Below are 23,310 nucleotides of genomic sequence, written 5' to 3'. Positions count from 1 at the left end.
TGCTCAGAGGCCCTGCATTTGTCATTCCCTCTGCCTAGAATGCTCTTCCTCATATATTCTAAAAGCTTGTTCTTCACAACATTTATGTCTTTGTTCAAATATCACCTTCTCTACTTAAAAAGTTAATCCCTTCCCCCAGTGCTCCTTTTCCCTCTCCTCAGCTTTATTTCATGGCTTCCCACTTAACATCTGACATACTATATATATATTTTGCTTTTTATCTAGTCAGTCATCTTCCTCTGCCCTCTAGAATGTAAGCTCTCTTAGAGCAGAGAATTTTTGACTGCTTTTACTCCCTGTTATATTTCCAGCACCTGAAATGATGCCTGGCACTTAACAGAAGCTTCATAGTATTTGCTGAAATAGTATTGATCCATTTAAGTCTTTACTTTTCAGGAGCATTTTTGTGGCTACACTACAGATACATATCATTAGATTCAACTACAAAGAAAAGAAAAGAAAAGAAAAGAAAAGAAAAGAAAAGAAAAGAAAAGAAAAGAAAAGAAAAGAAAAGAACTGGCCAAAATTCTTTTTGAGTTATCAGTTCATACAACAAAATTGTTTGAAAACCAAAATTAAATATGAGACAATGGATGTTATAGCACTTTAAAGCTGCAAAGCACTACATTAGTATTAGAAATAAGACTTATGAATAACCCCAGGCTAATTTTGCAAGTCTGGGGTAGCAGTTCTGAGCAAATTACTTTAAAGTATCTGAACCTCAGTTTACTCACCTGTAAAATAAGCAGTTTAAACCCAACATGTCTAATCTTTAGGGAATTTAGTGTAGTGCTAAAGAATATAGATTGTTATTAAACATATCTGGGCACACATCTTGGGCAGTTACTTAACTTCTCTAAGTCTCAGTTTCCACATCTGTAAAATGGGGGCCAAAAAAAATTGTCCCCACTTCTTTGGAATGCTTTAAGAACAAAATGAGATAATACCTGAAAACTGTCAAGCATATGGTAAGTACTCGAAAAGTGTTATGTATTATATCATTGTATTTTTCCTTTCTTGAGTTTTTGATGCATCTTTAACTCAGCATCAGTTTTATCTGATATTCCAGTCCCTTCTACCTTCTAAGGGGATTTGAATTTCATTTTGATTCTAATCTTTATAAATCTTGAAAGTAAATGAATTAAAGCTGCTAGCCAGTTAAATTTAATTCAGGGTAAGTGCTACCAGGTAGAAAGTTTCCAAAAAACATTATGTTCCACCCACCCATCTGGGCCTGGAGAGTCAGAAAGTTTAACCACATTACATACTGCTCTATTTTAAATGCCACAGTGAACAGCATGGGCTTAACTGCAATTAAGTAGTCCCTGCTGACCACTAAATATACAGTACATCATGTCAGGAGAGGCAAAACTGTCAGATTAGTGGAAATTCATTTTGGGATTGCTGGGTAATTTCAAAAGCTGACAGCCAAAGAAAAATCCATGATCCCCTGTGTGTGCCAGCATATATCACTCTTCAACAGCAGTTGTTTGGAAGCTCATAATGCAGCAGCATTCCAGATTCTAAAGTTCACTTCTAGAGCAAAGTTGGCAAATAAATTGTGAGTGATTAAAAAATGGAAAGAGGTCTTTCTTGCACCAACCTTAGCTAAATAAATAGGAGACCAACTCAAAGCTGGAAGAGGTGTTGTTGCCAGTCACGTCTGAGCTAAGGACTGGGGGCTGTTTACCCTAGATGAAAGCTGGATGTTAGTTCAGAACACTGGAGTCCTCTGCCTGAATGGACATTTTTTAATACAGTTTTCTAGAAGCTGCTTGGCTCCAGATGAGAGCCTGCAAACTCTTCACTTCAACCACCACCCAAACTGATGTTTTCTAGTTTTCTATGTGAAAAGTTTTTGATAGGCAAAACAAAAAACAAACAAACAAACAAAAAAACAAAAAACCACACCATTTCATTTAGTAGATAAATGTAGAAGGCTTAAAAGTAATAACTAACATGTATTAACCGCTCACTGTGTCCCAGGCACTCTGTTAAATGCTCTACCTGTACTGTCTTTTAATCCTTACTTGAACATTATGAGGTGGACATTCCTGTATCCGTTAAGTAGATGAAGAAGCCAATGCTTGCAGAGGCACAATAACATGACTGTGGTCATATCACGATTACAAGGAATGACTGGGATCAATTTCCAGGTTATTTACTCTGGAGCAGCAGTTCTCTACCAGTGATGTTTGGTTGTCACCACTGGCATGCAGGAAGCAGAGGCCATAGATGCTGCTAAACATCGTACAGTGCAGTGGACAATTATCCAGCCCCAAATATCAACCGCTCTTAGGTTGGGAAATGCTGCTCTAGGACAGTGACTCTGAAATGTGTTCCCTAAGCCAGCAGCATCAGCCTCACCTGGGATCTTGCTAGAAATGCAAAATACAGGGCTCCACTCCAGATCCACCAGGGGGTGGGGTTAACAATGTGTGTTTTCACAAGTCCTCCAGACGATTCTGATGCAGGTCAAAGTTTGAAAACCACTGTTGTAGGGTCATCTGAACCTGTGATCCAAGCCCCACTGCTCACCCTAAACGCTCACAAGTCCTCAAAGTCCAAAATAAAGTGAGCATCAAGGCTTTTGGCTTGTAGAATTCTACAACTATCAACATTCTAGACCAGCTGAACACCCTTCTTTGTTTCTGAAGCTACAAAAAGATGCCATTAGCTTCTCCAGGACCTTCCTTGTGATGTGCAGGAACCAGACAGTATGATGGTGAATCCTTCAGGAGGACCTAGAGTCCCCCTGCCCCACCCTAATGCTTCTCTGAGTCCTGAGGTACTCTTAATACCAACAGATAAGTGAATGTATATCGGACCCCAGATTCTGGGAGAGATGCTTGTATATACATCATTACTATTATTAATAAGACAATGATTACCATTTCTGGAGGAGTTTTAATGCACCAGCCATTTACCTGAAGGATCTCATTCTGCAATACTGCTCTGGGAATTAGGTTTTGTAATCATGCCCATTTTAGAGATGAATAAACTAAGGCTTATGACTATTAGTTAGGGACATTTCATCCGGGTTGCAAAACGATAACCAGCATTAACCTCATGAGGAGTGTAAAGAGCACTGGACTGGAGTTAGTGGAACTTTTACCTCTAACAATTTCTTCCATTTTTGTAAAATGAAAGGTTTTAACTAAAGCAACTCTAATATCCTTCCACATCTAATCAGTTATAATTATGGTGGGTGATAACTGTTCTATTTTCTTAGGATCAGCACAATAAACAATATAACTATTTACACTGATATTTACATTGATTTCATTACATTACATTGATATGGTATTTAAAAATTTTCCATGTGCTTTCCCATCCATGACCTCATTTCAATTCACTGCTGTTCTGTGAGGTACAGAAGGAAGACATGTTGACTTCATTGGATATCTAAACACTAGAATGGTACATTGGTAGCAAACATTTATTGGACCCTTGCTCCCTGCCTGGCAAGTGCTGAGTATTTTAAAATCCTTGCCTCTGTTATCCTCACAGTGTGCCTATGAGACAAGCATGACTATCCCCACTTTTTAGATGAGAAAATTGAGTTTTTGAAAGAAGTCAGGATCCAAGGAGATGCACTGTTAAGTGCTGACCCTGCATCTGAACCAAGCCTGACGAACCCCGAAGCCCAGGCTTCTAGCCACGTGAGGCATGATCTTCCAGAAAACTGAGGCACAGAGAGAGCCAGGACTTCCCTAATAGCATTTATCGAGATGGAGCATAGAATAAAATCCAGGCACCTGTCTCCTACAACTGTGATCCTGCTATCAGAACACAACTAGACTTGACTCATCCCTTTTTGGGGTGGGGGTGGGCATGAAATCCTGGCCTAGCTCATCCTGCCCATGACGGAAAAGATGCTCACCTTCACCCTACTCTCTGTGTGGGGGTGGGGCTGGGGCGGGTCTGCATATTGCTTGCTCCCTTTAAACGGATGCACCAGCCCTTTGGGAAATGAAGCTCGTTGGTTCTGTCACTTGTGAGTAATGCGCCATAGCTCCCTGGTGGGGAAAATGCCAGATTATACAATAGCATGCTTTGGTGTACCACTGTCTTTAGAATAACAAATCTCCCCTTCTGCTTGTGAGTATTATGCTTTAATAAAAACCAAAATAGTGGCCACAAATCCCAGCTCTAGCTAAAGGTCATGCCTTGTAAATTCATGCTGCTTACACCCCTCACCATACCACCACCACCCTGCCCCCAAAAATATACACACCTTCCATAATTCACAGGGAATGGCCCACACTATGGCTTTACTTACCGTTGTTTTTTAGTGGGGGGGGTGTAAAAGTGGAGAGTATAGTTCTCAGCCTCAGCACTATTGACATTTGGGGCTGCATAATTTGAGGCGAGCGGATTCCCTTTTCATTGCAGGATGTCTAATAGCATCCCTGGTCTCTACCCACTAGATGACAGAAGTGCCCCCACTCCAATTGTGACAACCAAAAATATCTCCAGCCATTTTCAAATATCCTCTGGGGGCACAAAATCGCCCCCAGTTAAGAATCGCTGTGTTAATGAGAAAACAAATAGCCAACGATGTCATGGGTGGGTGTTAGTAGAAATAATGCCTTAGAATTGAAACTCTTCTTTCCTAAAGAAAAAAATTTATTCCTCCATGGAAAGCATTCAGTCCCAACAGTGCGCAGCATGAAACAGATCTCCCAGTAGCAGTGATCTTAGCTCAGGAAAGCCCATTCCTCCCCACGGCCTTTAGAGAGAGGTGGGGGGTGTTGCAAATACTCTGCGATGCTGGGTCTGGAAGCCAGAGGGAGGGTGCCACGCAGAGCGAAAGCTCTGGGGGCAGAGGCGCAGACCAAGGCGCTCCCATCCGTCTCAGCTGCTCTCACACCACCTTCACACGTTCCAAACTTAGAGGTGAAAAGCTCGCAGATGAGAGATGCAGAGGAAAAGAGCAGAGCGACAGGCTGGAAATAGCACGCCCTGAAGACACAGAGAGGATGGGTCACCTGCCTGCCTGCCTGCCCCCAGAGCGGGGAATATGGTAGAAATAAATTTAGGCATTTTCTTTTAAAATGGACACTAAGTCGGTACTCAACTCCACATACCTCTTTCAGAGGATCGATATGTTCCCCAAAAGGTATTGTGTGTCTTGCAGAGTTGTTAAAATTTGGAATCATTGCCAACATTTAAAAATTGGGATACTTCTCATAAAAATACAGGTGTCATGCTTCCCTAGAAAAATCGGCAGTCCCGGATGCATTAAGCCAGAAAGCCTGAGTGGTAACTGTGAGCTGGGGCTGAGTGGTGGTGCCCCCAGTCAGCAGGGAAAGTATTTTGCTGTTCACCACAGACCCTCCCAGCTCACTTACCATTTTAAACTGCCTGCCAGAATTCTGAAGGCTATTGAATTGTGCCCCTACCCTATGTTTTTAAAAATGTCTTATATTATGAAATATTTGATATATTAAAAATAGATTCAACACATATATAATTTAGGAAGCATAACAAAGCTTCCATGGATATGCCACCTAACTTTAAAGCTGAAACATGACCTTGAATATACTCTTATTTCCTCTCTCTCTCTCCCTCTCAGATATACAGTGTCCTGCATTCTGTGTTTATCATTCTCCTTTCCTTTTTGCTTTTAGTTTTATCACATACATATGCATCTCTAAATGACATGTTACTTAGTTTTGCTTGTGTTTAATAAAAACGACACCCTACTTTATGTAAGCAATATGTTTTTATCACTCAGTTGTAGGATTCATCCACATTGTTACATGTAGCTGTGGCTCTTTCCTTTTTCACTGTGGTATAAGTCTCCAACAGCAGGATTTATTTAGTCCTCATTTTGTCTTATTCTCTCCCCTTCATTTTACTTGGCTCACTCCTTCTGAGGGATCAATGACACCTACAATGACACCTTCTCAGAGAGTGTTGGCTGCCATCTGTTGAAAGGATATCCTTTCCAATTATTTTCTGTATAAACATTCAGATTTTTTCTTTCAAAACACTCGCCACAGTTTGTCATCTCTGTTTAAATTTTCTCATTTTCTTGCTCACTGCTGTTTATCAGAAGACTCTAAGTTCCATGAGGGGAGGACCTTGTCCACCTGTCTGTTGCTGCCGCTTCAGCACTAAGCTCATCTCTTCACACATAACACTGAATATATGATGTTGGTTTTCTCAAAATGTGATAAACATTCATTGGCTAAGAAACAAGAATATACTCCCTGAAAAATGCTAGCTGACCTTCCATACCAGAGGTGGAAGTCCAATGTGTGTTACTCATGGTGCCTAGGACCCAGGTACTTGATAAAAGTCTGCTAAGGGCTGCGCGTAGAAGTGATTTGTGCAAATTCTAGGTCATGACCTTGAAGGAATGGCTTTGCCCACTGCTTTCCATTTGCTTCTCCCCCGGCAGAAATGCGGACAAGGTGGTGAACCATTCTGAGCCGGAAAGACAAGGAAGTTGCCCGAGTAATGCAGGAAGGACACGAAAGAAGGTATGTGGGTGACATACTGTGGGACTGCCACACCAGCCCCAGGCTTAGAGGAAAATGAACTGCTCTCTTGTTTAAGCCAAAGTCATACTGGGTCTCTGAAAAAGCAGGCAGACCTCCAGGCTAATGGATACAGCCCGCTGCTGGGAGGGAATTCTTGACCCCTCAGGACATGTACCCAACCATTAAGCAACCCTCTGACTCCACCCTTTTATCTGTTGTCCCCATAAAAGTGATGAGGGGGCCCCCAGCATCCAAGGTCCCTCCCCCAAGCACCACCTTCCCTTTCTCCAGGTGTCCTTATTCTGTGATACTTTCCTTGTTGATAGCACTTTAAAATTCTCTCTCTCACCAGTTGGTTCCATTACAACGCTGGCGACCAGACACTATTCTTGGAGTGTTAGAGGAGCTGAGAGGAAGACAGGAACAAAAAAGAAGCTAGAACAATCCAGTCCCAAAGCCAGAATTCTAAGATTTAACCCAGAAATGTGTTTTGAATCTGTCCCAAGATACAGAATAGACAGTCAAGACCCAAGAGAATCTAGCATTTCCCAAATCTTTGGAGCCTCAAAAATATTTAAGGCAGACGTAACCAGGTGCCCTCCTCAACCAAAATGAAATCTTAATAAGATTTCACCTGTAGCTGTGATAATGCAACTTCTCAGAGGACCCGCCAAAACAAACCGTTTGTGAAAGGTACACCAAAGAAACTAAAGGAAGTGACTTCTTGTATGGGATCATTATTTATACACCAGGAAAATGTTGAGGAACGTCTGCCAAAAATAATAGTTTTAGAATAGCTGGTCGGCTGCCCATCCATCTGACAATAATTAACTAGCAGGAGCTGTTGTCTATTCAGGCAACTCCAGGGTTGATATAATGAAGCCAGACCAGTTCAGGAATAAGAGAAGGCTTATTTTTCAATTTCCCATAATACCAGGGTTTGCCCACAGCTCAACTAATAATGATATCAGCTCATAGAGAAATAAAATATAATCATGACAACAAATGGCAACCACATTTTGAGTGCTTCCTATACGCCAGATAGTAAGCCAAGTGTTCTACACCTATTATCTCATTGCAATTTCATAACAAAACTGTAATGTACACAGTATCCCCATTTCTATTTGGGGAGAACCAAGACTTGGAAAAGGTTTTTTAAAAAAACTTTCTGAAGACCAACTTACTAGCGAGGCATACATTCAGGATTCAAGACCAGTTCCACCTTTGTTCTTAACACGTATGACAGTATTTCTCAAACTCTATCCATTAGTGTACCTTATACACAGTTTTTGTCATATCTGTGTAACAACTGTTATAAACAAATGAAATACTTTTCTTTCAACCAATTTCCCTTTTATTTTTACTTAGCTAAGTTTCTTTAAATGAAAATGTTATATGAAAACCATAAAGGTAAAGCACCAAGTATCATTTGCCTTCAATACATAACCACCTTGAATATATCACAATATAAACATAAAAATGCTATTAAATTTTATCTAGACTTACCCACTGAAGAGTCTGAGTCTGAAGTGTGCTCTTGCTTTATTAAAAAAGGAGATTAACAAGTGATAAAGCGTTCTAAGTTTTATACTAGCACCAAGTGAGACTTTCTCCCCAACCCAAGCAGAAGAACCTAAAGAGAGTTCAGTGGGTAATTCTTTCCCGCTAGGAGTGTGTGTCAGTGTTATTTAATGATGAGTGAATGTACCCCCAAACAATACTTATTTATCATTTTTTTTCTTTTTAAGAAATACCATATTACTTTCTGCTCTCAATCAAGAAATGTATGCTAGGAACACAGACTGAACCTCCAGGACACTTAAGGTTCTACATCAATTACCTAGAAACCATGTTAAGATCACTCATCTTGAAGCCCCTTGCTAATTCCTGCTCATGGACTAAAAATCTGAGAAAAACAATAAAAGTCAAAATTAGTCTACTCGTCTTCAAGATGTGATTATCCATTAATTACTTGATTCATTCATTCTGTGAGTTCTCACGGAGAGCCCTAAGTGGTGAGCCATATAGACATTGTCCTTCCCTCACATAGCCTACGAAACAAGATGTGTGACAGCAAACTAGATGCCAACGTTCACCTAACAGCAATGGAACAATTGTATCTAAAGCCCACCCACTCTTTAGATGGAAAATGAAATGATGAGATTAGACTGGCAGGCAGATGTGCAGAAGGAGGGATTGTTATCTGGCCACTTTCAGTTTTATGGGAGCGACAACAGTCAAGGTAACTGCCCTTAGTTAATTGGTTATTGAGAAGTCAGCCTCCTGAATGTGCTGACCAGGAGCTGAGTTTCACCACTCATTTTACTTACTGTGTTTCTTCCTCAAGCAGAAGAGTCAGAGAACCCTCTGTCAATGCCAGAGAGTGATCAACCAGTGATGCCTGGAATCAAAAAGACCTAGCCTAAGGTCTTGACTTTGTCACCCACTATCTATATGACCTTGACATGTGACTTTTCCCTCTAAGCGTCTTCATCTATAAAATGATAATTATAGCCATCTGTGGAGTTAAAGACAGAATGATCCAATGCACTGAGCCATACCACCTGAGAGCCAGAGACAAGTGCCCTACAAGTTTTTATTGCAGCCTGAAACCCCAACCATGCAGAAACGAACATGCTTAGACTCTAAGCTCCTAATGGGCATAAAATGCAAAAAGGGAAAAAAAAAGCTCACTGAGATCCTTTCTTGGTGGGGGTCCAAACGGCCTCATTCCTGGAGAAGACTCACAGTCACCTTGGAGCATGTTCCAGGGAGTCGTGGCATATAAGAACAAGCTGATGCTTCCTGTCCCATTTGTTCTCAAATAGGGAATATTTTGGCCCCAGGGGACATCTGGCAATGTCTGGAGACATTTTTGGGGAATGCTTGTGTTTTGAAATAAGGTAAACTGCACCAAAGCAGTGCCTGGTAGTGAAGTAAATCCCTTGCGTTTGCAAGTCAGAGCACCTGTGGCCTAATGCAACCAGCTGATGCAGTGGGGAAAACAAGGACATTTCAAGGGGAGAGAAGAATCAGACGTGGGAAAGTTGGAGAGGGAAGAAGTGGGACTTTGGAGAACAGTCTCTGCTAACGGGAGTGTCTACTCCATGACTCTAAAGAGGACAAGATGGGGATTCAGTCAGCAGATTCTTTGGCAATGCGTTGCTCCTTTCAGTGAGGTCCTACATAGGGACCTAAACTAGAGAGGATTACAGATAATCAGAGATGTTAAGGAGTAACCCTGAAGTGTGATGCAGTAAAATGTTACACCTTTTAAGGACCTTGGAGGGGACGTAGTCTATGGGCCAGATAGGGCTCATGCCCAGTTTTATGACCTTTTAGTGCAAATCCTTACAACACAATAAGTACAAAAGTCGAAGTGAGTGCCAAGGAGGAGAGGGAGGCCAGAGCTCACCTTGATTACCTCCCACTCAGACAGAGAGGAGGGGGTTAGACAGCAGCAGGCATAGGAACAAAGAACCTGAGCTGCAAAGGAAGCAATGCCTCCGTCACTTAGCTGGAGAAGTTCCTTTCTCTCACTAAGTCTCGATGTCTGCATCTGTAAGAAGAGGTGCTAAAGAGCATCCTCTTCTCATGGTGCGAATAGACGGATGGGGTGAAATAACACATGCAAAGGACATGGTGAGGACGTCACTAACGGCAGCCATGATCATGGCTTGATACAAACGTCCCAGCTTGGTTTTAAAATAGGCACTGAGCCCAGCAATGAAGCCAGGGTAGAATAAAGGCTGACAGTTCACGGTGATACTACTGGTCTAAAGATAAGTGGGCTTCCAAGAGGACCTCATGCTCCATATTTGAACATTCTAACTGGGGGAATGAGGTCCAAGCCAGGATAAATCATGAATATGCAAAATTTCTGTTTTCTGTATAATTCACAAGCCAGAGTTTCCAGTGAAACTTTGGAACTTATCCTGCCTCTCCTTAGGATAGAAATATTCTTGAAACAGAAGAAATTGTAGACAGCTCTCATTGCCTTCTGGGTAATCATGTCTTTAAAGAAAACTCCCGAGGCTTATTATGAAACAAATTGCATCTTACCCGTGTCCTTACAGAGAAGCTTTAGATGGATGGATGTTGGAGTAAAAGCTTCCAAAAGCCGATCTTGTTTCAAAGGAAAAGAATGTGCTTTCAATTTTTGATGGTATACAGTGGATTATTTTTATACCCATTCCTGAGTCTTTTCATTGGAACACAGAATGGCTATCTGCTGCCACAACTGTGAAGGAATTTTCCAATCTAATAACTGATCCTGTCTCATCTTTATGATGTGCTGAGGAAACAAGAGTTTGCCTAGAATTAGTAACTTTTGACCCATCTTCTCCTGGGAGCTCAAAATTCAACAATAGCATTTAGCCAACATTTATTGAAGCTCTTCTCTGTGATGCACTGTGCTACAATTTAGGGCTGCAGTGGTATGGGAGACACAGGTATAACTGCGGTGACCTCTGGGGAAAGCGGCAAGAACCAGGATTGGAAGTGATCGTCCATATCAGGCAGGGTCTCAAAAGGAAAGAGATGCACATTCCAACTGCATAGTTCAAGGAGCATTTAATAAAGGGACTGCTTACACAGACTAAATAAAGCAAGGTATAAGGAAAGCAACACAGTACAGAACTGCACATGTGATACAGTGACAGGGGAACCATTAACAAGCCCAGGCCTAAAGGCAGAAGAACAGAAGCCAGTGAGGTGACTGCATGAAGAGGGACACTGAAAGAACCTGTAGCCTTTGTTAGAGTGACAATCAGCCCATGGACATGCAGCAGCAGGGCAGGTAAGGGAACGGTACCCCATACTCTTTCTCTCCCACCCTCTAACCTTACTTGGTGGCCTTAATGGCCAAATCCAATAGGAAACTCGAAGGCAAAGAGCTCATCAGTGCAGACGCTACGGTCAGCCTCCCAGGGCACTGAGCAGGGTGGCTGGTATGTGGATCTAGAGAAACCAATGAAAGAGATGTAACACGTGGTCCATGAAGACTACACTCTTTATCTGTGATGTTTCGATGCTGTGCAAAGAAAACGCACTTCACTCAAGTGAAGAAGGAGAGGGAGAAAGAGATGAGGGAGAGAAGAAATGAAACAAGTAAGAAAAGGCAACAATAGGTCAAGAAAGGCAAGTAAACAGGCAATTAAATTCGGAGGAAGTGTGTCCTTACAGAAAGCTATGGGCACACCAAGAGGAGTCCCACCCTCGGGCTTAGGAATCAGGTAAGGCCTCCTAAATAAGGAATATTTGAGTTGAAACCTGAAAAGCTGGTAGGAAGCAGCCAGGTAAGAGGGTGGGAAGGACATTTATTTACAAAGACCCTAAAGTGAACCAAGGTTCTTAGTGGTCAAAGGGAAGTTTGGGGAGAAGAGAGAAATAAGACTAGTGATGTAAACAGAGAGACAACCAAACAGAACCTTATATGTGACAACAATATAAGAGCTCAGACTTCATCCTAAAGAAAATGGGGGGGGGGGGGAATCTAGAGAGTGACAAGAAAAAGTTGGCATTTTCATGTTTTTCTCCAGCTTCACTCCCAGGAAGTACATGTGATGCTGTCAACCTTCTTTTTTGTCCCTGTACTTGACAAAAAGAAAGTGTGCATGGGAGATCAATTTGTCTTCTTAATCCATGGCAAAGATCCAAAGGGTCAAAAAAAACCCAAAAAACACAGGGGTGGCGCTTTTGGTGAAGCGAATGTTTCCACGAGAAAGGAAATGCTGGTGTACCTCTCCACTAACCACTGCACGCCTGAATAGAGACACCAACATTCTGAAAGGCAATCTGACACATCTTTGGCATTTAAGAAACAGAAGTCTTAAGCCTCAGCGTCATGAACCTAGCCCAGATTAATGACCTTTCAGACTATAGGCTCAAGGAATTAGAAATAGGTCAGCCTTGCAACGAATTTTAAGAAATCACTGAACCATAGCAAATCAGACTTCTCATTTATTCCACCCTCCCTTAAGAAAGTGACCCTTCCCGTCTCCTGTTAGACCTCTATTTTATCTGCTCTCTCCATGGGGGGGGGGGTTGGGAGAACACACATAGACTTCCTGCAAAGACACTACCTCTGATGCAAAACACAGGACATACATAAATAGAAGTATGTTAATTCTTCCTTGAGTTCATCATTTGCAGGCCACTAGTTCACGGAGGAGAGCTGATTTTCATTACTCAAGTGAGTATCTTTTGCATATTTGCTATTTTTCTTCTGATGTGTTTACACAATAGATGAACATGCCATGTAGTGATTTGGCTGATAAAATTCCCAGGTCATAGTTTCTTCTTATCTTTATCTTGGTAAAATTTATTCTGAAATTGTAAGTTTGGAAATAGAAACTGTCTTATCACACCCTGGCGCTGATAAACACTACCAGGATCCCCGAAATCCTAAAACAGACGTGAACATGATCCATTGGATGAGTCTGTATGTCTTTCAAAGGACAGGAGGGCTCTAATGACTTTCACCTTTCCTTTTCTGCATCCCCTAATTTTGTTAAGATATAAACATCAGCACTTACCTGATGCTATTTCTTTTTTATTATTATTGAGTTATAGTCAGTTTACAATGCTGTGTCAATTTCTAGTGTAGAGCACAGTTTTTCAGTTATACATGACACTTCTTAATAAGCCACAGATTATTCTCAAACTGCATCCCACCCCCTTGCCTTCATTATGCTGAGGGTTTGCCAACGTTCAGGTTCAAATTTCTGCAAAGGATTATTTTGGGGGAACCGTGTTTTTGCCATGTTCAGGGTTCTACCCAGAACAGCTATTCCTTCTTGGGGAAAATGACTCCTCCCCTACTCCCCCTTCTTGGTCTGGTGGTGGGTGTTGGTCACAGCATCCCCCTCCTCTTCCCGACCACATGAGTGGACACGGTCTGGGCCACTGAGCCCATCATTTTCTCTGGCCACAGTGGTCGGTCCTGGAATGGCCCCGGGTCTAGAGTTAAGGCCAGTCAGAGAAGCAGGAATAAGACTCTCACAGTGCAAGTTCGGAAAGTTACTTATTTACTTATGCCTGAAACCAGTCTGCCCCATCCTTCCTATGGTTTCGTTAAATAAGTCAATACATGCCCCTCTTTGGCTTAAAATAGTTTGATTTTCTATTGCTTGCTGTGAAGGAGTCCTGATGAATATATCATGTGCTTCATGCTCTTTAGAAAATAAAAACCTCAGTTTTCTTTATATATCAAAATTTTCACCCAGGGAATGCCCACGGAATATCACGGGTCCCTGGTACCGCTGTGGAGAGTGAACGGTACTGTACCCCCCAACCTCTCTTCAACCAATCACCACAGGCAAGCACAAGGGCTTTGGGATTGATACTGGAAGGAGATCAGTGCCTCCCAACCCTATGGACTAGATTTGATTAGCTCTGGTTCGAAGGATAAAGACCAGAAGCTGAAGGACCTATTCCCATGAGGACATGTATGAGAACATGGGCTCCTGGCCTCTGCCTCCTGGCCATCATGCCCCTTGGGCATGAAGCGGGGGGGGGGGGCAGATTCAGAGAGGCAATGATATTTCCCTTCTCTGCACAGAACCCAGGGCCAGTCCCCCCAGGCATGCAACCTATGTGGTTACATGGGGTCCCCCCGCTTGATAAAGGCTCTGCTGTTGCAGCCTTAAATTTTTAATTATGTTTGAAAAAGAGGCCTCAGCCTTACATTTTTACTTTGCACTGGACCTCACAGATTATGTAGCCGGTTCTGATAGAACTCAGCACTTGTTGACATTCCAAAGACACAGAGGTGGGGGCTTGTACACAAAGGGCACCATCAGCTGAGTGGCTGAGCTCCTTCAACTGGTGGTGTCATGAGTGAGGAGAAGACAAAAGAGCATGGAGGGTGGCTGCTGGTGGAATGTGATCCCAAGAAAGGCATTATCTGGGGGGTTTGTAGCAAACACGGGAAATAGTTGCCTTGGGTTGGGAAGGAAGAGTGGACTCTGAAACTACAATCACGTTGATGGGGAACTCAGAGATTCTTAAATGAAGGGATAATATAAATGTAATTCATTCAGAGCAGAATCCCTGAAATTAGACTGCCTGGGGCCTCATTTCTGCTACTGCATAGCTAGCTGTAGGAGCCTGTTCAAATTACCAAACCTCTCTATACTCGTTTTCCTCATCTATCAAATAAAACTAACAACCACTCTTATCTCACAGCATTCTGTTAAAAGTCACATTAGATAATGTATGCAAAGCAAATAGCACAATGTCTGGCACACAGTAAATATTCAATGAAAGGTAATGATTATTTATTATTATTGTCATTGCTATTAAGCATAATTTGGGAATAAGCAGCTGTACGTCTCTTACTTTATGCTAAGCAATGTTCTAAACCAGTGATTCTCAAAGTCTCAGGAAGCCTTTACACTCATAAAAATTACTGAACTTCCCAAAGAGCTTTTACTTATATGGCTTAAAGTAATCAATATTCATAATAGAAATTAAAACAAGGACAGTTTTAAAATATGTATTCATCCATGTTATAAGTTAGTAACAATAATAATAGTAAACCCATTACATGTTAACATAAGCACCACATGCTTACAAAAACATAACAATTGTTTCCAAGCAAAAAATATGTAATGAGATACACATTTTTATGTCTGGTGACAGAAGACAGCTACATTCTCACATCTTCTCCTGCACGGACACTGGTGTGCTATGTGTTTCTGGTTGAAATAAGTATATGAGGAAAATCCAGTCTCACAAACGTATATGGTGGGACAAGAGAAGAGTATTTTAAGATTTTCAGACAAGTATGGATATTCTCCTCTGATATCACACCAAAACTCAACAAGTAAGGGTTTCTTAAAGGCTGATTGCAGTGTACAGTCTGAGACCATATCAGTAAGCTTTCATACTCTGATACATTAATATCCCTGTGGTCTATTTTGCAATTTGAATGGCTTTTATCCACACACGATTTTAGAACATGACACATCAGTCATTTGGAAAATGTCAACTTACCAAATTATCACCATGATTCTCATCAGAAAAGTATTTAAGTGTGGGAAAGCTGTCACCCATAGAGTGGTGAATTTCAGTTTTCCAAAATTCTAATTTTTGCTTGAAAATAAGAATTTTATCATTGGCAACAAATACCACTACTTACTTTCCTTGAAGTGATAGCCAATTATGTTCCTTTTCAAAAAAAAAAAAATCTGCCAGATCCTGAGGTTCTTGAATAACCATCTTTTGTCATCCTTCCTAAAAATGATGTTTCATGAAAATAACAGCTACTTCAGTTCCCATCTCAATCACAGAGGTGTTTTCCTTAGAGACAACCATCATAATTCCTTATATAGCAGCAGTGCTTTACATCCACGTCCCATCTCATCACACAAAATATTAAAACTGTCAAGATCTAATAAAATTGACATGTTATACTTCATCAAGGACCCTCAAGTGAAACTGGTGTTTGTTTATTTTCCCCTGTAAGTGTGTCGTGGTGGAGGGGCCCATGACTGCTGGCAGAGCAAGTGCCTCCGCTGTGATTCATACGAAGGCTCCAGCAGGTCTACCCACCACTGCTCCTGTATCATCACTGCAAATGTCAACTCAGTAAAAAGACAGAGAACCTCTTAGAATTATTATGGAAATATGTTTGATTGTGGATCCTAAGTCTCTGGGACCCTTAGGAATTCTCAAAACACACTTACTTTGAGAACTGCTATTCTAAACTGTCCCCACACACTCAATCATCACAAGAACTCTATGACATGAGTGTTATTATTATGCCCATTTTACAAATAAGAAAACTGAGGCAAGGTGAGCTTATTTAAAACCATACAGCCGCTAAGAGGAAGGGGCAGGGTTCAGCTGGACTGTGGGCGCCTAACCACTATGAGGAAAGAAGGGTGTGGTTTTAGCTGCATATTATTCCCAGCTTTTTGAGACATATGCTATAGTTATGAGAAAAGAAGGGCAGGGCGGTGGGGTGAGGGGGAGGACCTAAAGTGAGATAGACCAAAAAATAAAGAGAAAGATCACAAAGAGGAAATTATCTCTGATGAAAGATTACTGCTTATCCATGAGATGAAGTGCCCTTCCTAGACACAGCAAGAACACAGCTCATTTAAAACTGCATTGATGTAAAATACAATTTAGATTTTTAAAAAAAAAATAGGTAATATAATGATTACAAGTGTACACTAAAAGCCTGGATGATAAACTTGGGTCAACATCAGAGTTCAAGGAGAAGGTGCTTAGAGCTGAGCCAGGTTCTCAGCGAGCAGTACATTCTTTTTTCTTTAAAGGCAATTTATCAGGACTTATCCAAGCCTGTAAGAGCAATCCCTTAAGACCATCCAATTTCCTTTATTTCTAATTCCATACTTAGCAGAGAAACCTTCTGATAATTAATTTGGTTTCTCAGGTAAGTCAATACCGGGAAAGAGACTGGTTGAGTTATTGTACTGGCTATGTTGCCTGCTGTAAATGAATAAATTGGTTTGCGGATTTATCAAGCCACCTCCCAGGAGTTCAGTTTGCAAACACCACTTTTCCTAGGGTGAGCTGACATTTGACTCATAGACCGGCAACGCTGTGTGACCAAAGTGAGCAGGGCTGCTTTAAGGCTTTGTAACCCAGGGCACACTTATTGTAGGGGTCACCACCCCAAGTTATCTCAAGTATATTAAAATACACAGACTACCAGGCCTGCCATATTGCACAAAACCAGTTGTGAATGGAGCTCCCTGAAATGTGGCCCTACTTCCACTCCATTTTATATATAATTTATTTTGTTAAAAGTGAGTGAAAAGAATTTTTATAAAGATCCCTATTCATCTTTAAGTAACTCATTTGACTTACTTTTCGCTGTAAGTACCCAGCCATCATTATGCATGGCAGAGAATGCTAATTGCCCCCGAGTTCCATTCTCCAATTCTTCATTTGAGTAATAGACTCTCACTCCCCCCCACCCCAAGTTTTAGAAGACACAGTCACCTAGCTGGAGGCTTTTCTGTACCTCTAACTAAAACCATGTTTTTAAATCTGGTCCATTGTGCCTGAGCAGGCCTGACTCGTATGAACATCCAGATCCTGCTCCTTAGACAGAAGTGACTTCATTTATTTTACCCTCATTCCTTCTTGTTATGAGCTGGAGCTAGTTAGTCAAGGTCAATGATGTATACAAGGACTATGCTTCGGAGGCTGGTGGAGCAATGAGATGGAAGGAACCTGGGCCCTTGCGTGACTTCATCCTGCCCCTCTCTCTGAACCACCCACCTCCTCTCACACTGCTGCATAAGAGAGATGTAAACAACTATTTCATTAGAGTTTATTTTGAGGTCCCTCTGCTACATGGGCTTGTCCTTACCCTAATAACAGGGATTGTAGGGAAGTGAGAGAATCAAATTAGACATTTTAAAAAACATAATGAAGATTTTATGATTGTTAAGTTAAACAAAGTCAGCATCTTTTCAGTTGTCTCCCAGCCTGACACTGTCTAGCCCCATGCTCCTCTCTAACCTCATTTCCTATTTCTCTCCCCATCACACATTCTCAGCTACTCTGGGCTTCTTGCTTCTCTCCACATGATGCATCCTCCTACCTCAGGATCTTTGCACTTGCTGCTCCTGCGCTGTGAATACACTTCCTCCGTGAAACTCCATGGCAAACCCCCCCACCTCCTTCAGGCTTTTACTGAAATGTCACCTTCTCAGTGAAGCCTTCCCTGACCACCCCATATAAAAGTACAGTTACTTTCCCCGCTCCCTCCCATACCCAAGCCACCATGTGCCTTATGGCTCTCCCACTTCCCGCCTCATTTCCTTCATGGGACTTATGAACATAAGACCCCTCTATATCTCATTTATTCTGTTTATCATCTTTCTACTTTCATCACAAAGGCAGGTCTTTTTGTGTCTTGTTCACTGTAATAACATCAGCACCCAGAACAGAATAGAAATTAGTATGTGCTTAATACATATTTGTTGAATTAATAAATTAATCAATTTTAGGTAATTTTTTAAAGTTAAATTCATTTTTTTTTTGGTCTCAAATATTGTAGACATCCTTAAAAGGTGTACAGGCCATGGGTGCTGTGCACAGAGTGCCTAATGCAAGGATACATGGATGAGGGGGCATCCTCCTCCCCCAGCCCCCAGCCTCCAGCCCCCAGCCTGCAGACATAAAGCCCTCGGTTCCCCTAGCCCAAGGCAGCAGACACTGTCTGTGCTCTTCTCGCATCCCCCTGAATTCCTCTTACGCAGTCTCTCTGTGCCCTGTGCACTGCCCCCTCCTCGAGTTTTTGTGAGCTTTGCCCCTAACTGTGAATTTCTTAGGGGGCTGCCAACACTGACACTTTGACACAGGAAGGAGAACCAGAAGTTTCTGGGAGTTTATGGCTCTCAGCCAGCGACCAATGGAGGGAAGCATAAAAATCCAGTTGTTTTGCCACCAGTTGGGAGGTTGGGAGAAGCTCTGAGGTGTGATTGATACTCCAGAGCCCCCCAGAGGATCAGGCTGAGGCTGGGATTTGCCTGAGCTCACACCTTGCTTGGTCTTTTTCCCTTCCCTGCCCTGCTTCCCTCATGTTCTAATACAGTTCTTCTGGGAGTACATGCTCAGTAAATCTTTCACATGTGAATCCTCATCTCAGGTTTTGCTTCTGGGGATTCTGACCTAAGACACTCACAGCAGCCTTCCCTATATCCACCTAAGTTCCCTAAGAGATGAAAGCCACTGTGACTACTGCTGGTGGTGGCTGTCTTCCCCCGAGACTGAAGTAAGACTGCACTGCACTCTTCCTGGTGCCAATGGCCTTCTGCATATACAACCATTACCAGGCAGATACCCGAGAGGAGGGAGACAAGACAGGAAGAAGCAGGTAAAGAAAATGACCACATGATGCTCAGAAGCACAGAGACCGAAAGACAATGCCAAATATTGAGAAATGGGTTCAAGCTCAACTCACCTACAGATTTCATATGTGACTCTTAACTAGACTCCATTTGATAAATTCAAGCCACCTTGCCCCCCAAGATCAAGTGTATTGAGTTTTGATTCTTCCAAAGAAAATATACCACTGCATACTTCTTGTTTCTATCCAGCTCTTTTGAATTAAAGGCTTGCAGCATTTTAGTTTATGATATCTCTGGGGAGGAGTGAATATGTCAGTGTAATTAACTCATCTGATAAGAGAGGTCTTGTTTATTTCCCCTACAAAATAACAGGTGGTGGTGGAGCTCCAATACATTATGTTGATATGAAATGCATTTAGAATAAATCATATTAAATAAATTGGGAGACAAAAACGATTTCAATGTACATTTTCTATTGTTTTAAATTAAGTTTTGAAAGTGAACAGCTGCATACCAAAAAGCCACAAAGCCACTATCCACCTCCAAACAGCTCTTCTGAGAAAGGGTTAAAGGCACTCTCAAGTTCAACCCACCATGACTAAAAGAAACTTGAGTGTGGTTTTCAAATTATCGTCCAAACAATCACTGGGTTTCTGAGAACCCTCTTTGTGCAGGAAAATGGCAGTCAAATCAGTTTGTGTAATCAGTTAAAACAACCATACACAATTCATTTTATCAAATCCACAATGACATTCATTTAATAAACAAGAAAGAGCAACACCATGTGCTGGGCATTAAGTAAATAAAAACATATAAGACAGAGTCTCTGCTACTGGGAGCTCACAGTCTAAAGAAGTATGGTTGATAAAGAGGTATTTCAGTGATTAAAATGGTAAAGTATGTTCTTCCTCCCTCCAAGAACTTAATAAAATTCCAGAAACTGATTTGGTTTTGTTTGCTTGTTTGCAGTTAAATAAATCATGATACTAGAAAGGAAGTAGAAAAAATAACGTCCGCAAACCAGAAATGTGGAAGAATTTCTGATGCGCTGGGGGTGAGAAGATTTGATTGGAGCTGTGGAGATATTAGACTGGAGGATAGAGTGTAAAGGAAGAAGCAGGAGTGGAAAAAGAGTGAGGAAGATGAATGGAAAAGGTAAAAGGCTTGTGTGGGGAGAGTTGGAAAGGTTGAAAGAGGAAGGACTGGGAAGAGGAGAAAGGGTGAGGATAGAAGACAGAGGAGGTGTTTGAACAAGAGAGGTGAAACAATTCTGACTGCTGGAAGAGCTACAGAATTCTAGCCCCAAGGTCTACAATTAGAAGGATCAGAAGGAACCCTGAATACACTGAATAATGGTCCCCAAACATATTAGATCCGAGTCCCTGGAACTTGGACATGTTACCTTATATGGAAAAAATGGTCTTTGCAAATATGGTTAAATTAAGAATCTTTAGGTGGGAAGATTATCTGGGATTATCCTGGTGCTCTCTAAATGCATCACAAGTTTTTCTTTAAGAGAGAGGCAGAGGGAGATTTGACCACACCAACAGAAGAAAAGACAGTGTGACCAGAGGCAGAGACTGCAGAATGTAGATTCAGAATCTCTACTGTTCTTCAAGAAGAAATTCTAGAAGGAGGACAGAAATTTTAAAAATAAAATAACAAAATCTCTTAGTGCTGAAGAAAGAAAAATAAATTGAATGGGCCTTTGAACATCAAGCAAGATAAAAACTAACACTAATATACGACCCACTCCTATACACATTATGGTGAAATTTCAGAAAAAAGGAAAAAAAATCATATGAAAATAGTTTTACCTAAATAGAAAAACAGCTAAAATAGTTTTACCTAAAAAGATTAAAATTGTGATTGTCATTAGTTTTAATTGATAACACTGTAGACAGTGGATATAGAAGGGAAAATATTTTAAACTTAGAAACTTGTAGCTAAGTAAACTATCATTCAAATGTTTTCTAACATGTAAGAAATCAGGAACATTTCCATCCACAGAGTCCCTTCGATTGTCTTGAAGATACACCACAGGGACATTACTAAAGAATCTGTGCCAGAGGAAGGTGATATACAAGAAGGAGAGGGAAACAAGTCACAATAAAACATAAGATTTAATAATTAATCAATTACCTAAATATTTTTCATGAGAATCTAGAACTGAAATCCTCCAAAAAAAAACTATGTGGCAGGTTAAGAGGTAGGGCTGGAGGATAGAGTAAAGCATGTTAAAGCTTTTGTCTTGGTCAGAGGGAAGATATAAACTCCAATTAACTCAACATATGGCTGGAAAAAATGTATCTTCATACGTGTGAGTTAAAATTTATAGATAAACATCATAAAAATGTAAATAAGATATGTAACTGTGAAACTACTCTACAGAAAAATTGAAACCAAGAAAATCCAATCCACAAATGGAAGTCAAAAGTTTGAAAAAAGAAAAAACACGTGGTAAGTAAAAGATATAAATACAATGGCATATAAATAATCAATTTAATAAATATGAATGGGTTAAATCCACTTATAAAAAAGACAGACGTCTTAAAATAATAAATATTTTAATAGTACATAATAATATTCAGTATGGGTGAAAAATAGGGCAACATAAGCAAACATAGGACCATGAGAAATATTTTTAAAATGTCAGAGACTTTGGCCAAGTTAAAATGCCGACGAAAAGGAACTGATAAGAGAGAAATGAGATGAGAAAGGATATAATGCATAGACTGATGTCTCTGAAAGGTAGGAGAGATTGGATCCAAAGTCAGATGGAATGATTCCCCTCAAAGAAAAAAGAAACTTCCAGATTATTCAGATTTACAAGTTGTGATTGGAGTCACTAACCAAGATTCCTCTAGTACTACCATATTGGGAGGGTTCTTTATAATAATACATTTTCTCATCAGAACATAATGAATATTTATTATTAAGAAGTTTAAAAAAGACAGATATTGCAAAGGAAAATATAGAAAACTTCTTAAATATCATCTTCCAGCTTTCATTCACTATTAATTAAAAATCAATCTAATACAATTTTTTATATCATCATATAATTTAGCAAGATTGACAGTATATTTTTTTTCATTTCCTTTTTTCCTTTTTTTTAATTGAAGTATAATCAGTTTACAATGCTATGTCACTTTCTGATGTACAGCATAATAGCTCAGCCATAAATTCACACACATATATTCATTTTCATATTCTTATTTTGTATTTCATGGTTTTTTTATGATCAGGGTTGCCAAATGCTACCCATCTTTTGATTTCTTTATATATCATCTTTCCAGCTGTTCTGATGAAACAAGAGCTTAATTTAATTTTAATAAATGTTAACTTTGCTTGGGTTATTCAAGGATACTAAAAAGTACAATTCCTGCTCAGTCCACAAAGTCTTTTCCAAACACAGGGACATCTTAGGCCCTGCTGAGATAGTTCTCTCTCTGGAATAGAGATCAGGGTTGGTCCAAAGAGATATAAATTCAGAGGCAAATCTTCCCAACCTGGAGGCCTCAAAGCAAGAACAAGGAAAAATCAGTCTTAAATGAACATCAATGAAAGACAGCAATCAAGAAAGAGTATGGACTCTGGAGCCAAACCCCTTGGCTTTAAATCCAAGCTCTACCAATCCAAGTCCTCCTTGTATCCAAGTAAGGAAGGTAATATTTATACTAGCTAAGATCTATTGATTTCCTATTCTATACCAGGCCCTATAGTAAGTGTTTTTATGGGCTGGGTTTTTATTTGTTCATTCATTTAAAGATATTTCTTTAATTTCTTCTTTGTTATTAAGAAGCAAAAGGTCTGGGAATATTAGAGTAAACAAAATTAGGGATTATTTGTAATCTGCTAGAATCTATCGTCTAAGAAGGGAGAAAACCTAACCAAATAATCTCTCATTTAATCCTCAGAACAGCTCTATAAGGAAGATACCATTGTATCATTTTGTAAAGAGGGTATCCAAGTCTAAGAAGAGC

At 40.6% G+C, this 23,310-nt stretch overlaps 1 protein-coding gene across 18 annotated transcripts in view; it reads right to left on the bottom strand.

Annotated features, from left to right (window-relative positions):
• The window catches only part of TSHZ2 (teashirt zinc finger homeobox 2), a 911,650-nt gene that overhangs the window by 642,477 nt on the left and 245,863 nt on the right, over positions 1-23,310 (bottom strand). The gene's annotated exons all lie outside the window — the stretch shown is intronic.

This window comes from Vicugna pacos, chromosome 19 (assembly GCF_048564905.1).
Source record: "Vicugna pacos chromosome 19, VicPac4, whole genome shotgun sequence".
Classification (NCBI taxonomy): Eukaryota; Metazoa; Chordata; class Mammalia; order Artiodactyla; family Camelidae; genus Vicugna; species Vicugna pacos.
The sequence above is the reverse complement of the archived record's forward strand: the minus strand, read 5'-3'. Positions and strand labels throughout refer to the sequence as shown.